This window comes from Rhincodon typus, chromosome 1, assembly GCF_021869965.1.
Source record: "Rhincodon typus isolate 14 chromosome 1, sRhiTyp1.1, whole genome shotgun sequence".
NCBI classification, from domain to species: domain Eukaryota; kingdom Metazoa; phylum Chordata; class Chondrichthyes; order Orectolobiformes; family Rhincodontidae; genus Rhincodon; species Rhincodon typus.
This window is the reverse complement of record NC_063332.1, coordinates 100,913,726-100,927,044: the sequence shown is the minus strand read 5'-3', so window position 1 is coordinate 100,927,044 and position 13,319 is coordinate 100,913,726. Positions and strand designations below refer to the sequence as shown.

The 13,319-nt window shown below is 39.4% G+C and overlaps 1 long non-coding RNA gene across 1 annotated transcript; it reads left to right on the top strand.

The window, feature by feature from the left end:
• The first annotated feature begins 2,251 nt into the window (after positions 1 to 2,251).
• On the top strand, positions 2,252 to 10,364 carry LOC125481911. The gene is made up of 3 exons (XR_007261501.1): positions 2,252 to 2,335; positions 5,458 to 5,584; positions 10,024 to 10,364. It is a non-coding gene; the product is annotated as an uncharacterized LOC125481911 (long non-coding RNA).
• Positions 10,365 to 13,319: the final 2,955 nt, after the last annotated feature.

The following is a 13,319-nucleotide window of genomic DNA, read 5'->3' as shown; positions in this document are numbered from 1 at the left end:
TCTCCAGCATCTGCAGTTCCTACTATCTCAGAAATAAAGCTGTTGATTTTTGTTTTGCATTCATTAATTATCCCTCAAAAACTGAATTACAAAGTTCTCTGATAAAATCTATAAGCAGAGTGCAGCTGGGGTGTGATTCTCCAGCTGTTTTCCATGCTTGCTATAGCGAGCTTTTCATCACTTTACGTATCCAACAGAAGTATTAACACAAGGTTCACCTTTAATCAGCTGAGTCACGTTCAAAGGCTTTCACTGGGGAGGCGCTACTGAGAATTGGACTAGTACTGGACATCATGCTTTGTGAAAACAGATGTGAACATTTATTATTTATTTGACGGTCTTTATTTATTTCTTACAAAACTGGTTTGTTGAATAAACCTGAAATGTTTGAATTTTGATTGATTGGCTTGTCTTTTATTAATTTAAGTGAGTGCATATTTTACCAGAAGGTGATAAGGGAAAAATAAAACTGCACATTTAAGGAATCTCATCATAAAACAGACTGCTGTTGTGTCCGTCTTATATCAAAGAAATACCTGCCATGAATATATAAATAAATATTAATACTTGTACACGGCATCAAATTAAAATTCTGAGCACGGAAATGATCAAATAGGTGTGGCCACAGATTTTTATTGGCACTCCTACAGTCTAATAGGTTACAATGAAATTCACTTTGGCTGATGGACCCAACCATTTTGCCTTCGGCTGATTAAGTTTTATGCTCTGATCTTTTACCAATCCTACTACTGCACGCTGCCTCCACCCATTTAACATTTCAGGGCTGAACTTTCACAAAAGAGGCAAGAAACAGGACTAGGAATTGCTTTGTGGTCAGAATTCCACCTCTACTAGGAAACTAAGTTAGAATTTTCACAGGGATGAACCATTGATTGATATGAGGTGTTTTCTTGTGCAAATGGGGTCAGTGGGAGTGGTAAGGAAGACCAAACAGAAGAATTGTAGGGCTGATTTAGATTATACATAGCAGCCATCACTGGGCTGCTGCTCCTAAGGTAAAAAAAAATCTGCTTTTAATTCTGATTTTAATCTTAACATTATCTTCTTTGGCTCAATATCTATTTCCTCTGTGAAACACTTCAGGGTACGTTCTACATTAAAGAAGTGATATAAATGCACTTTATTGTTATTGTTGAACATTGTTGCTGTGCAATACAATGCAGGAATGTAATTGTGAGCTATTATTGCCCTAGTCGATGATTCCCTAGGGAGTTGTGATTCATAAATAATTTCACCTTTTTGTCATGGCCCACACAGTTTCTTTGTAATTATCTGGATATAACATTCTATAAGTAATGGACTTTTGAATCCCTGATATTACGGGCATTATTTAATGTCAAAATGAGTGCAATCCCCAGCTATTTTTGAAACTGTATGATCCTTTGAACAAAATCCATTGTAATTATTTTTCTTGGCTATTAGTCTTCCCATTGTTGAGAAAGAGCCACTCACCGCTATTTTTCTGCCTTATTCTTTGTTGTGCTTGCCAAAATGATAAAATGATGAACTCCCAATTGGAAAATGATTATTGTAAATGCATAGGAAACAGAAAAATCATACTCTGATTATCTGATCCCAAATGCACAACATTTAAGGACTATCTGGGGGATATTTTCAGTTGCTGTTATTTGAGTGCAGATCAGGAATTAGCAATGATATAAAAATCTGTAGGAATCTATCACTTAAGATGTTTATTTATTCCTGGCCAGGCTTTATAACAGATCTGAGCTAATCTTGCCAAAACAATGAATTTCAGTTTAATATTTTATTTTATTATAATGACTTGTGTTTGAGTACATGTATAATTTTTCATCATCCTCACCAATAATGTGCTGACATTTGCATTTATCTATATAAAAAATATAACCTGAAAATCAGGCTCCTTCAACATTCAAGAGAAACTCAGAACTCTGTAAATGTCTTTAGATGCTTCACAGAGGCAGAACTGTCTCGAAAATAATGACTGAAGGCATGGTCAGGCATTTACAGCAGCTTATGTAAGTAGAAAGAGAGAAAGAGAAAGGTAAATAGGATTTGGGGGAGAGTTCAAGAGTGTAGAGTCCAGATGTTTGGAGAGTGTCTCTGAGGAATGCAGTGAAGGGTGATGAAAAATAGGAGAGTGTCAGAAGATTAGAGGATGTCAATTCCCATTGGTGTGCAGCTCTGGAGAAGCAGGGAGGGGTGAGGCAGTAGAGCAATTTATCAACCAGGAAAAGTAATTTTGAATTCAGGACACTTCAAGGTGGGGGAATCAATGGAGTTCTTCATGGACAGGAGTATTTGGGAAATGGAACATTACATGGATGGAATACAGGTATTTGAACAAAATGGTATTGTAGGATTTCTTTGAATTTTACTGGTGTTTGGGGATTGGTCTAATAATTCTTCGCAACTTTTGTTCTGTGTGGCTATAAAGCAGTATTTTTAGCTATTTTGAGTAATGAAATTTATATCACTGAAGCACTTAAATATGGAGTATTTCTTAAATTATTTTCATCATAAATTGAAATACATTTGAAACAAAGGTAGTATGATTTTCTTATAGACTAGAATATTTGAATGTATACTGCAGCTCAGAATAAATGCGATTAGATATTGCTAAATAGTCTTCTTTTGAAGTGTCCAAGTAAATATGTTGGCAGTACATCTGCAGCCTGTTGGAATCAATAAGGAATGAAACCTATGTCAGTAACAGCATTCTGATGATGTTGCTTGCACATGCTGTTGTAATGCAGCCATTGAATGTCACTGCAGGTTCTAAATCCTGCTTTCCTCATTTGAACTCTTTAGCACCTTCTATTTTAAGAAGTATTTGTTGTTGTTCACTCATCTTACAACAAATGTTGCACTTGAAATAAGGCAGCAAAAAAAAAATCCTGAAACCACGGATGACATTTCAATTATTGTTAATATGATAAACATGGATTTTTTTGAACCAGCTCGCTAAACTAAGCAGACTGGCCAGAATAAGTGGGAGCTTCCTCCTTTCCCAAAGAAAAGCGAAGTTATCAGACGCTGAAATTCCTATTGTTTTCCCAGAGGTTCTGTGTGGAATCTTTTTCTCGATTTTTGGCCATTGATGAAATACTCCACTGCAGTTGCCTCTTCCTTGATTTGAATTTTGCTTTACAAAAACATACCTTAGGCAGAATTTCAGGTTCACTCCACATGACAAATGTCTAACAGAGGGCTTCTATTTTTTGGATGCAGCACTGGCATAAATGGAATAGAAGATTTACTTTCGGGACAGTTGTTGAGAGTATTTTTATCTCTCTTCTGGCAGTAATGCTGTACATTCCCACGTGTGCGGCTTATTTCGGAGTTGGTCAGAGTAATGGAAGGACAAGAGGTTGATCAGCTTTCTTAGCGTCAATTGCCAAGCTTTTCACAGAATCTCTTACAGTGTGGAAGCAGGCCAGTCAGCCCATTGAGTCCACACCAACCCTCTGAACAGCATCCCACCCAACCCCTGTAACCATTTCCCATGGTTAATCTACCTAGCCTGAACATCCCTGGCCACAATGGGCAGTTTAGCATGGATAATCCACTCAACCTGCACATCTTTGGAGTGTGGGAGAAAACCCACACAGACATAGGGAGAATGTGCAAACTCCACATAGACAGTTGCCCGAGGCTGGAATTGAACCCGGGTCCCTGGTGTTGTGAGGTAGCAATGCTAACCGATATGCCACTGTGCTGCCCTCACACAGTGTTATTGTAAATGAAAAACAAATGTTTGATGTGTTGGATAGTATCATGAGTTGCACCAACAAAAATTGGTTCTATTCTCAGATTCCAGGTATTTCCCTGACCTATTTTGAAATGAGTCAATTTGCATAACTGAGAAACAGATATGGTTTAAGCAAACCACTTCACCCCATACAATGCAATCCCTTCTAAACTTGTCAGTTACTTCTCAAAATAATAGCAGCAAATTGAATCAGAATAATCTGGGAACATCTCGCATGCAACAGTTGCTTCGGGAGGTGGTAACCACATCAGGAAAGCAAGTCATACACATGAGTTATAATTATGAACTACTCTAAATTGATGAGTCATCATTTGTCACTAACGTGACAGGAGCCCATGTTGGTCAGAATTTACCCTCCATATTATATAGAGTTTCTTGGCAGCATTTGAGTTTTCTTGTAGTGCCCACTTGAAACATAGCAGCTAAATCAGTACAGCTGTAGAATCTTGTTATTTGAATCAAAATTATAGAACGATATAATGTAAGTATGTGGAAAGGCACAATCAAACAAATATTTCTCCAGGCACAACACATTTGCACTAGTAGAAATGCTCATCAATATTTTTATTGAATTGTCAGCCAATGCCTATTTTCCACCGACACTTTCACAACCATTTCTCGAACAGTTGGTTCATATTAAAGTTGAGATTTTTTATAAATGTGATTTTGGTTTCATGTTCTCTTCCATCTGGCTGGTTTCTACCTTTCTAAACGTTTGAGAATGGGTGGAGGATGTCTTCATTCTGTGTCCCACAGTTTAATTTATTTGCTATTTTAATTCTTGTAACTAATTGCTATTTCTGTGTGACTCACAATATGTCAGCATGAAGATTTTTTTTTACCTACAGTGGTTGTTGGCAAAGGTGTGTGACATTAATTTCATTGCAGGAAGTGTGCTAACTGTGAATCAGCAAGATCCCTGCTTTCTTTCTAACTGGTATACTCTGGACAGGACTTGCCTTCTCTTGCTAAAGATTAGATAACATTTTCAGCAAATACATTGCTCCATTAGTGATCAATACATTCTTAAAGTTTCCAGGCATCTCACTTTTACTGGCACTTCATAACCTAATTTCTAAATCAAGCCAAGTGCTTTAACTGAGAAAATTTACCTTAGTCTATGCCACCATTTGAATATCACAGTATTGAGAAAATTAATGTTTGCTTTTAACTAATAGAATTTGTCATTGCAATTGGGGATCTTATTTAGCCTTCAAACTAGATAATAAGATTCAGCTTTGCTGTAAAACGAATCTTTGTCTCCATATTGCGGGTCCTGACACATAATCCAGCCACTCAAGCCTTCTAAATATTTCTGACTCATGGGGTCACAGATGGGATCATCAAATCTATTTCTGTATTCTCCCAGGCTGTTGCATATAGTGTAACATTTGGTTTGAAATTTGTTACAAGGTTAAAACAGGATCGAACGATGCAAAGCATATTATAAACCACAAGAGCTAAGCTCAAATTACCAATGAATGTTGCCTAAATTACATGGTAATAGTAACACGGTAATAACTTGCCTCAACACATTGCCCCCAACATGCATAGGGAGGAGGGGAAGGTGTAGAGAAGGACAGAAATGCCCAAACAACACTGCAAGGGTCAGGATGTGAAGGTTCTGTCAAACTTAGGCGCTAGGATTTTGCTATCATTTTTGTGTTTTATTTTCCACCTGGTAGGTGAATAAATTGATGACCTTGGGAAAGGCAGCAGCAGGACGTCATAACTGGAAATACATGGGGCTGGTCCTCAGCACTCAGGAAGATGGAAGACTGTTAATCAAGGCTATAAAGCAGAGACTCTGAGGTGATTTAATTGAGGCTGGTATACAGCCAGGGTCTGTATGTGATGATTCACAGAGTCTGAGTGGGCTGCAGCCACATTAAGAGAAAAGGTAATCCATATGCTAGCTCCTGAGAGGGAAAGGTTGTAGGCAAGGTCTGCTGCAGGTAGTTCAGATGAGGCGATCTAATGAATGGAGAACCAAAATGCTGGGTACTTCGGCAGGCTTGCTAGGCAGCACCTTTCTGGTCTGGATATAATGGACAACTTGACAGTATTTATGGACCCAGCAATGTTGCAGCATCTGGGGACTGTAATCTTTGCTTCTATTGCAGTACATGCAGCAAGCACCGAAGGTGTCAGTGCTGGGTGCACTCAGACTGAGACAATGAGATCCATTCTTGCTGCCAGCACATTCAGTCAGCTGCCTTTATGGTTATAGATCTCAGTATCCAATGGGGCATACTTGCTCTCACAGCAGTATGTACAATTATTCAGCAGATTGTTATGTAGGAGCACAGGAAATCTAAGGCACAGGGAAGGTCATTCAACCTCTCATATCTGTTCCAGTAGAAAAGTGTTATTCAGCCCAGTCCCAATTGCAGCCTTGATCCATAGGCTGTCAATTACGATACTTCAAACATTTCTAAAATGTAATTGGGGTTTCTGCCTGTATCATCCTTCCGGTGTGAGTTGTAGAGCCCACTACCTTCTGGCTGAGATATTTATTTTCCAATCCCTCTAATCTTTCCTCCATTACCTTAAATCCATGCACTCTGGTTATTAGTATCTCTGTTAGTAGAAATAATAGAACTTAAGAACAGGAGTAGGCAATTTAGCCACTTGAGCCTGTTTTGCCATTCGATGAGATCATAGTTGATTTACGGCCTAACTCCATATGGGCCTTTTATTATCTTTGCTTTATAAAAATATATCCGTCTCAGATTTGAAAAGTAACAACTAATCCAGCATCCACTGTTATTTGTGGAAGTGATTTCCAAACAGCTTCCGCTCTTTGTGTATAAAAGTGCTTTCTAACATCTATGCTGAACAGTCTGGCTGCACTTCTCAGACTCTACTCTCTAGTTCTAGAACTATGCCCCCACCCCCAGTATCCTCCCACACCCTTTATCATTTTTGACACCTGAATTAAATCTGTCCTAATCTCCAAAACTTCACAGAAAGCAATCCTCCAGCCTATCCAGTCTTTCCTCATGGATAAAATTCTCCATTGCTGACAACATCTGTGTAAGACTTCTCTGTACATTTATAGGTGTGTTAACCCAAACTGTACATAGTTTTCTAGTTGTGGCTGAATGAGTATTTTGTGCAATTCTAGCATATCCTCATTGAGCCCATGCTGACCCTCCTCAAATTACTTGATATATTCCTATCTCACTTAAAAAAAAACACAGCACACATGAGAAATCCGCCAGTCCTTGAAGCCTCCCTTTAGCTAGAGAGGGTTGGAAAGTGGCGATCAGTGGTTCCACAAATTCTTCCCTTGCTTCTAGAAACAATTTGGAATTTATTTCACCTGGACTAGAATTGCTGAGGTGGCAAGCCAGAGAGCAGAACGAGCAGTGTCCCTGCACACCATTGTGTCCTCTCTGTCACTCCAGCTGTACCTCTGCTAATAGCCCCTCAGCCAGTCAGCCAGGACTGCTGTGGTCCTTGTTGAGGTGGTGCAATCCAAACCAGGACTACCACAGCCCTAAGCTGCTCAAAGTCGTTCTGCAAGGCCATCTGCAGTTTCCTACAGTGAATGTCAACAGACTTCCAGCAGTCATGCTGCAGTCATGAGGATAGCCCTGATTTGGAACACAAAGAAGAGACTGTGGCCAAGGAGAGAGAAAATACAGACAGGAAGGAAAGAAGTAAGTTCCATACAGGAAAAGCAGGCTGAAATTACAGGTCTACCACAGCAAAACTTATGAATGTTGGGAAAAAGGTAAAAGTGCTTGTAGAACTGTGAAGTTGGAAGTTGAGAAGTGATATTTCCAGAGCGGATGGGAAGTCAGTATAAGAAATGATGTTTTTTTAAACTTGGTTGTGAAGTTGTGGTCCAGAGAGAGGCGGATGGATTTACTGGGTAGTTACCTTTAAGTGGCTGCAAGGTATATTATGACCTCATCAAAACTTGCTAAGCAATTGCAGCATTTTCTATTTCTATTTCAGATGCCTAGTAATTTTCTTCTGTAACAATTGTGCCTGTCTTATTAGTCAGTTTAATGTCAACTTCAAAATTAGACCTGAGAGAATAGAATGGTGTAGGTTGTGGAGGGAAGGTTCATCATTAGAGTCAGTGAAAGGGAGAAGAGAAATTGAGATTGTTGATTTGTTTCAGTTCCCAATGAAAATAATCATGAGAGAATAGAAGGAAGAACAAGAATTCTGATGCCAGCAGTAAAGGTTCTTGGCATAGGATGGATGATTCTTGGCTAAGTATGTGGGTATGAAAAGAAAGCAATGGAAGAAGGGCACAGTATCATGCTGAGCTTGAAAGTGAATGAGTTAGTGGCATAAAGGGATGAGGCTGTAGCTTTTGCTCTGGCCTGATCATTTGACTAGAGAGAAGGTCAGAGGGTGTAGTGAAAATACAGTGACAGATGAAATTGGAAAGACAGGTAGGTTCAGAGCAATGTGAACTGGCAGAAGGGTCGTAAGGGGTTTATAAGAGTTATTGAAGCTTGTGATATATGACGTCTAAAAGGAGGATTAAAGGTTTTCAGTTAAAGTGTCAGATGAGAGAGAAAATGGAAATGCAGAACAGTACAACAGGAGATATAGTGCTGGAACAGAAGTTGAGGTGTATGGTATTATACAGCTTAGAGCATGGACCCTAAGAAAGATAATTAGACTGAGGTTAGCTTCCTACCACATATCGTCTTCATTACCAATACCACCTACCTAACCATAATCACACACTATCTGCCCCTCCCCTAACTCATCTGCTTCTAGACTTCACCGTTTCTACACACTTCTGGCTGACCTCAACTTTTCACCTGATCTAAACTTGAATTCATCAAAAGTTCTGCTGCCTGTATTCTAACTCACACAAAAGGGCTCGCCATCACCCTGAATACTGGAATTCAGTCTTGTTCGACAGGGGTCAGAACCACAGAAATCTCAACCAATTTACAAAACTCAGGCTCATGGAGCTGACTGTTCACCAATGGTACCAGAAACCTCCACTGCAATGGCCACTGCACTCAATTATCTACCCTTCGGAATAATTCGGAGACTGATCCTTACGTGTCTTTTTTCCCTTTTATCTATCTAGACTCGCCTCTTATTTCTACTCTGTGTCTATGTGTGTTGCCTAATTAATAAACTACCCTTTGTTAATTCGATGAAATCTGGTTACATTGGCTCATTTTAAAACATATCTTTCTCCCAGGCCCAAACAAATGTATCTACAAGGGAAGAGATCCATTTTATATTAACCTTATTGCAACCCATTAATGTAGCAAGTGAATAAAGAAGGGGAGGCAAATCATTCTTTATCACTTGGGTGCTTAACAGTTTAGATATCCTGTCTGGAATGTGAGTTGGGAAATTTTGCCTAGGCTCTGGGTGTAACCCCCATTATCAGCCACACTTCAACCTGTTTCAGGTGTAGTTCTTTTGTACAAGTCCAGTACTAGTTCCAGCCATATACAGCTCTTTTCAGTGAGAAACTAAGTTAGAGGGTCAGATTTTGGGCTGCCCAAACATCATAAAACAAAGGCAAAACTGAAAGAAAAATAAATGGCTTCTGAATAGAGAAGCTGGAAATTCTGCCTTCTTTTTCTGCCCAACACCATTTTATGACCTGTGTGAAATGTTGTATCATGTCTTGGTTCTGAAGGAGGTCATGTTAATGTTACATTGAGCTCCATCCAGTCTGATGATGCCACACAGTCTTCGGTTGGAAACAGAGGAGTTCCACACAAATTCCAAATTTAGCAAATGTTTTCAGCACAACTTCTGAGAGTCTTTAGGAATTCTTCCCAGCAAATTAATGTGAACAGTACATGTTGCTGTCCTGTAATAAACTACCTTAATGTGTATGATAATTGACTATTCTTTTTAGACTCACCAGTGATTTATCTTCCACCACTGATAATTAGATGGACCCTAGACTTAGCTTTGAGAAAGAAAGACTGGTGGCAGTGATTCAGCAACTGAGGGAGGGTGGCCAGTGGTAATCAACAGGAGGTTTCATTGCTCAAGTCTGACTTGATGCAATGAGACTTCATAGGGTCTAGAGTCAATGTTGAGGAGTCCCAGGACAACCACTTCCCTATATATATTAATACATTGCCACCCCATTACATCTGAGCTACTGGTGGAGAGGACATACACATAGATGGAAGTGACTGGGACATTGTCTATTAGGATGTGATTCTATGAATATGAATGGTATTGTTATAATGTAAAGTCATCTTGACCTGAAACATTGACCCTGTTTCTCTCCACAGATATTGTCTTACCTGCTGAGCGCTTTCAGCATTTTCTGGCTACATCCCAATGATGCTGAATTAAAGCTCCTGACCAGAGAAGAGATGGGTTGGAATTTTATTGGTGGGTGTATGTCCCAATGTCAGGGCTATATGTGAGCCCTGAGCCCACTATCACTTCTATCTGTGGTCATCAGCATCAGTAGATGGAGCAATTCACGTGCAGCCGCTAAGTCACTGTGTTGTTTTTAGATATCTTTAATCAACCTGTTCCGATACGATGTGACACATTTCTGGGGCAGGCACGTCTTGAACCAGGACCTTCTAACCTAGAGTTAGGGACTACCACTGTACCACAAGAGCCCTTGGAGTGTTGATTTTAAACTTGCATCCCTCAGCAAAGTAACAAACATTATGAATAAATGTAAAGAAGGTCACCAGGGCCAAAGAAATGCAAGTACATTAGGGAGAGGCCCTTGGGAGAAACCTTTAAGGTGCTGATGGTGAACTTTGTATGAATGTTTTCACCATATTTTAACAGATCCTATGCAATTTACTGTCTTTTACCCAACACTGATTTCATTGTGCTGGAAATTGGCCTGACTGTACTTTATAGTCCCTCTGCTTTTGCTTATCAACTGTTGCTTGATCTTGTGGCTTGCAACTTTTTGAAATGCTTTGCAGGTGCACAAATGGGTCACGGTGGCCACGTTTATTGACAGCGTCCTACCTCCTATTTGGGAAAACACACTCTGGCTAAGGAGTGCAGGATTCATTGGGCTTATTCTAATCAGAATGTTTCACTTACAGTTATCCAACAGATCAGTCATGTTTAACTAGTATACTTTTTTTAGAGATGCAATCAAGATGTTAAAGATGACATTTTCAAGCGTATGTCCACTAATGCAATTTCTGATTGTATGAAAATAACAACTTTCAGAAAGATTTTCAATTAATTATTGCAATTTGTTTTCTGTTTAAATGGGATATGGGCTCCCCACTTCTATCAACATAATTTGGCCTTTAAATTCTGTAGCTCTCAACATGTATACCGACCCTGAACCAGACCTCTATACAGACTAATCAGTGTGTGTTGTGATACCGCCTTTTTATTTGCTATATTCAGTTAAAATTCAAGCTTCAATGTATAAGTTATATTTATACATGACCAAGTTTATTTTTCTAAACGTGTCTGCTAGCTTCTAATTAACATAAAATGCAGTTAGACCCTACAATGAGAGGGTAATTATGCATCACCTGCCAGCTAAAGGAAAATTTAAGCTGAAGAGTCATGCCAGCGTGAATTGCAGAAGTTTTTTTGAACAATGTTGTGTTTGCACATGCTTGGATGGAGTTGAAACCTTGCCATGGGTGGGGAAAGGAAGGGTGTGAACTGCACAAATGTAAAATCTAATCACTACTGCAGCTGTCGGCAATCCTTCTCATTGGTAAACCATGCAAACCGCATGGTATTCATTGTTATAAACCAGCCCAACAAAATGCTCACAAGCAGCTTTCCCAATACAAAGCAGTGAATAACACACTGATCCATGGAAAAGCATTCCTGCAGCACAAGAGGCAGAATGAAATAAATGTTCTCTGTTTGATCTTTGAAGTTAAGAATACAAGACACTCACATCTGAAGATTTAATGTAATTATTTGAAATTGCCTCGCTGCTATTTTAGTTAAGGCATTAAATACCTCTTGCTAAATTATAGAAAGAATTCAAGGTGAATGTGTCAATAATGTTTTCCATTTCTCACCCGCTTTTGGGGCCTTTATCTACTTGTATGTGTTCTTATATCGTTTGGATATGATAGTGAATTTTGCTTTGTACTCAACCATAGAGAGGAATGATTTCTGCTGGTCATTGTAGCGGTGATTCCACAATGTATCATTTCCAGTGTGCAGCTGCTCTCACAGGAAGCACCTTGCAGTCAATGCTTCTTCATGCATCAAAAGTAATGGACACAAAATCACAAATTGCTTACACAATTACAGTTGTGAAGTGCTTTGTGGAATCCCCTCACTGTGTTATCAAGAAAAACAGAGCAGGAACGTTTCCTGCAATTGGTAATTCAAGCAAATTGACAGCGTCAATCTGAAAGGAACAGGATTATGAATCTGCTTAAAATAACCACCAGAGGGAAGTTTCCTGCAGTGTTTATAATAGTATGAATATATTATAACCAGATGTATTAAAGTTACACCAGTTTGAATATAACAAAGCAGTAACTAATACAACCTAAGGAAGGAAAATTTACTCAGTCTGTAGGATAATCATCACCTCTTTTCACACAGTTGTAAACCCTTCATGTTCAGGTCAAGCTAAGAGTTAATAGTACTAACAGAACTTTAGGTTAGGTACAGCATGACTCAGCATGGTTTCTCCACATTCCAGTATGTTCTAATCACACCCTTGACCTCACCCACCGCAACCTACAATATCGGCATATTTGTTGTGTAAACACTTTTAAAGATATTTGCACTGAATTTTGGGAGTTTTCAGGCAGACAACACCTGTCATGGCAGATGAAGTTTAATCAGTACTTGGAACTGAAGATTGCTTCCTGATTCCTGCACGGTTTGCCACATACTGTTATCACCGGTACAGATGAGAAGAGAACATATTAACCAAATTGCTATGATGAAATGAATTAACAAGTCAGATGGCTTCTTTTCCAGATGCTTTTAAAATGGTTTACGCCAAATCTTATTCGTGGCTTGTCTTTGAAAGGTGACCAAAAGTGAAAGGTCAAGTTCAGTGGTATAATTGTAGCTGTCAGAGACAACACGGTATGGAGCTGGAGGAACACAGCAGACCAAGCAGCAGCAGAGGAGCAGGAAAGTTGACGTTTCGAGTCAGGGCCCTTCTTCAGAAATGGACATGACCCAAAACGTCAGCTTTCCTGCTCCTCTGCTGCTGCTTGGTCTGCTGTGTTCCTCCAGCTCCATACTGTGTTGTCTCTAACTCCAGCATCTGCAGTTCTTCCTATCTCTCATAACTGTAGCTGTGTTTTCCTTCCACTGTGCTAAAGAGAGCTTGTGCAAAAATGAAACGTATGAAGTGAATCACAAATACATTTTGAGACAAAGTGAAAGTGAATCTGTTCCAGTGATAGCCATGATGATTGCTTACTGTGATTTAGGTATTTCCTAGAGGTTTAACTATATGACTTCATGCTGTGACATTACATCATCACCTGTGACTCCTCAGATACTGAAGGAGTCAATGTGCAAATACAGCAAGACCTGGGCAAGTAGCATGGGCATCACACAAGTGTCAGGCAATGACCATCTCCAATAAGAGAGAAGC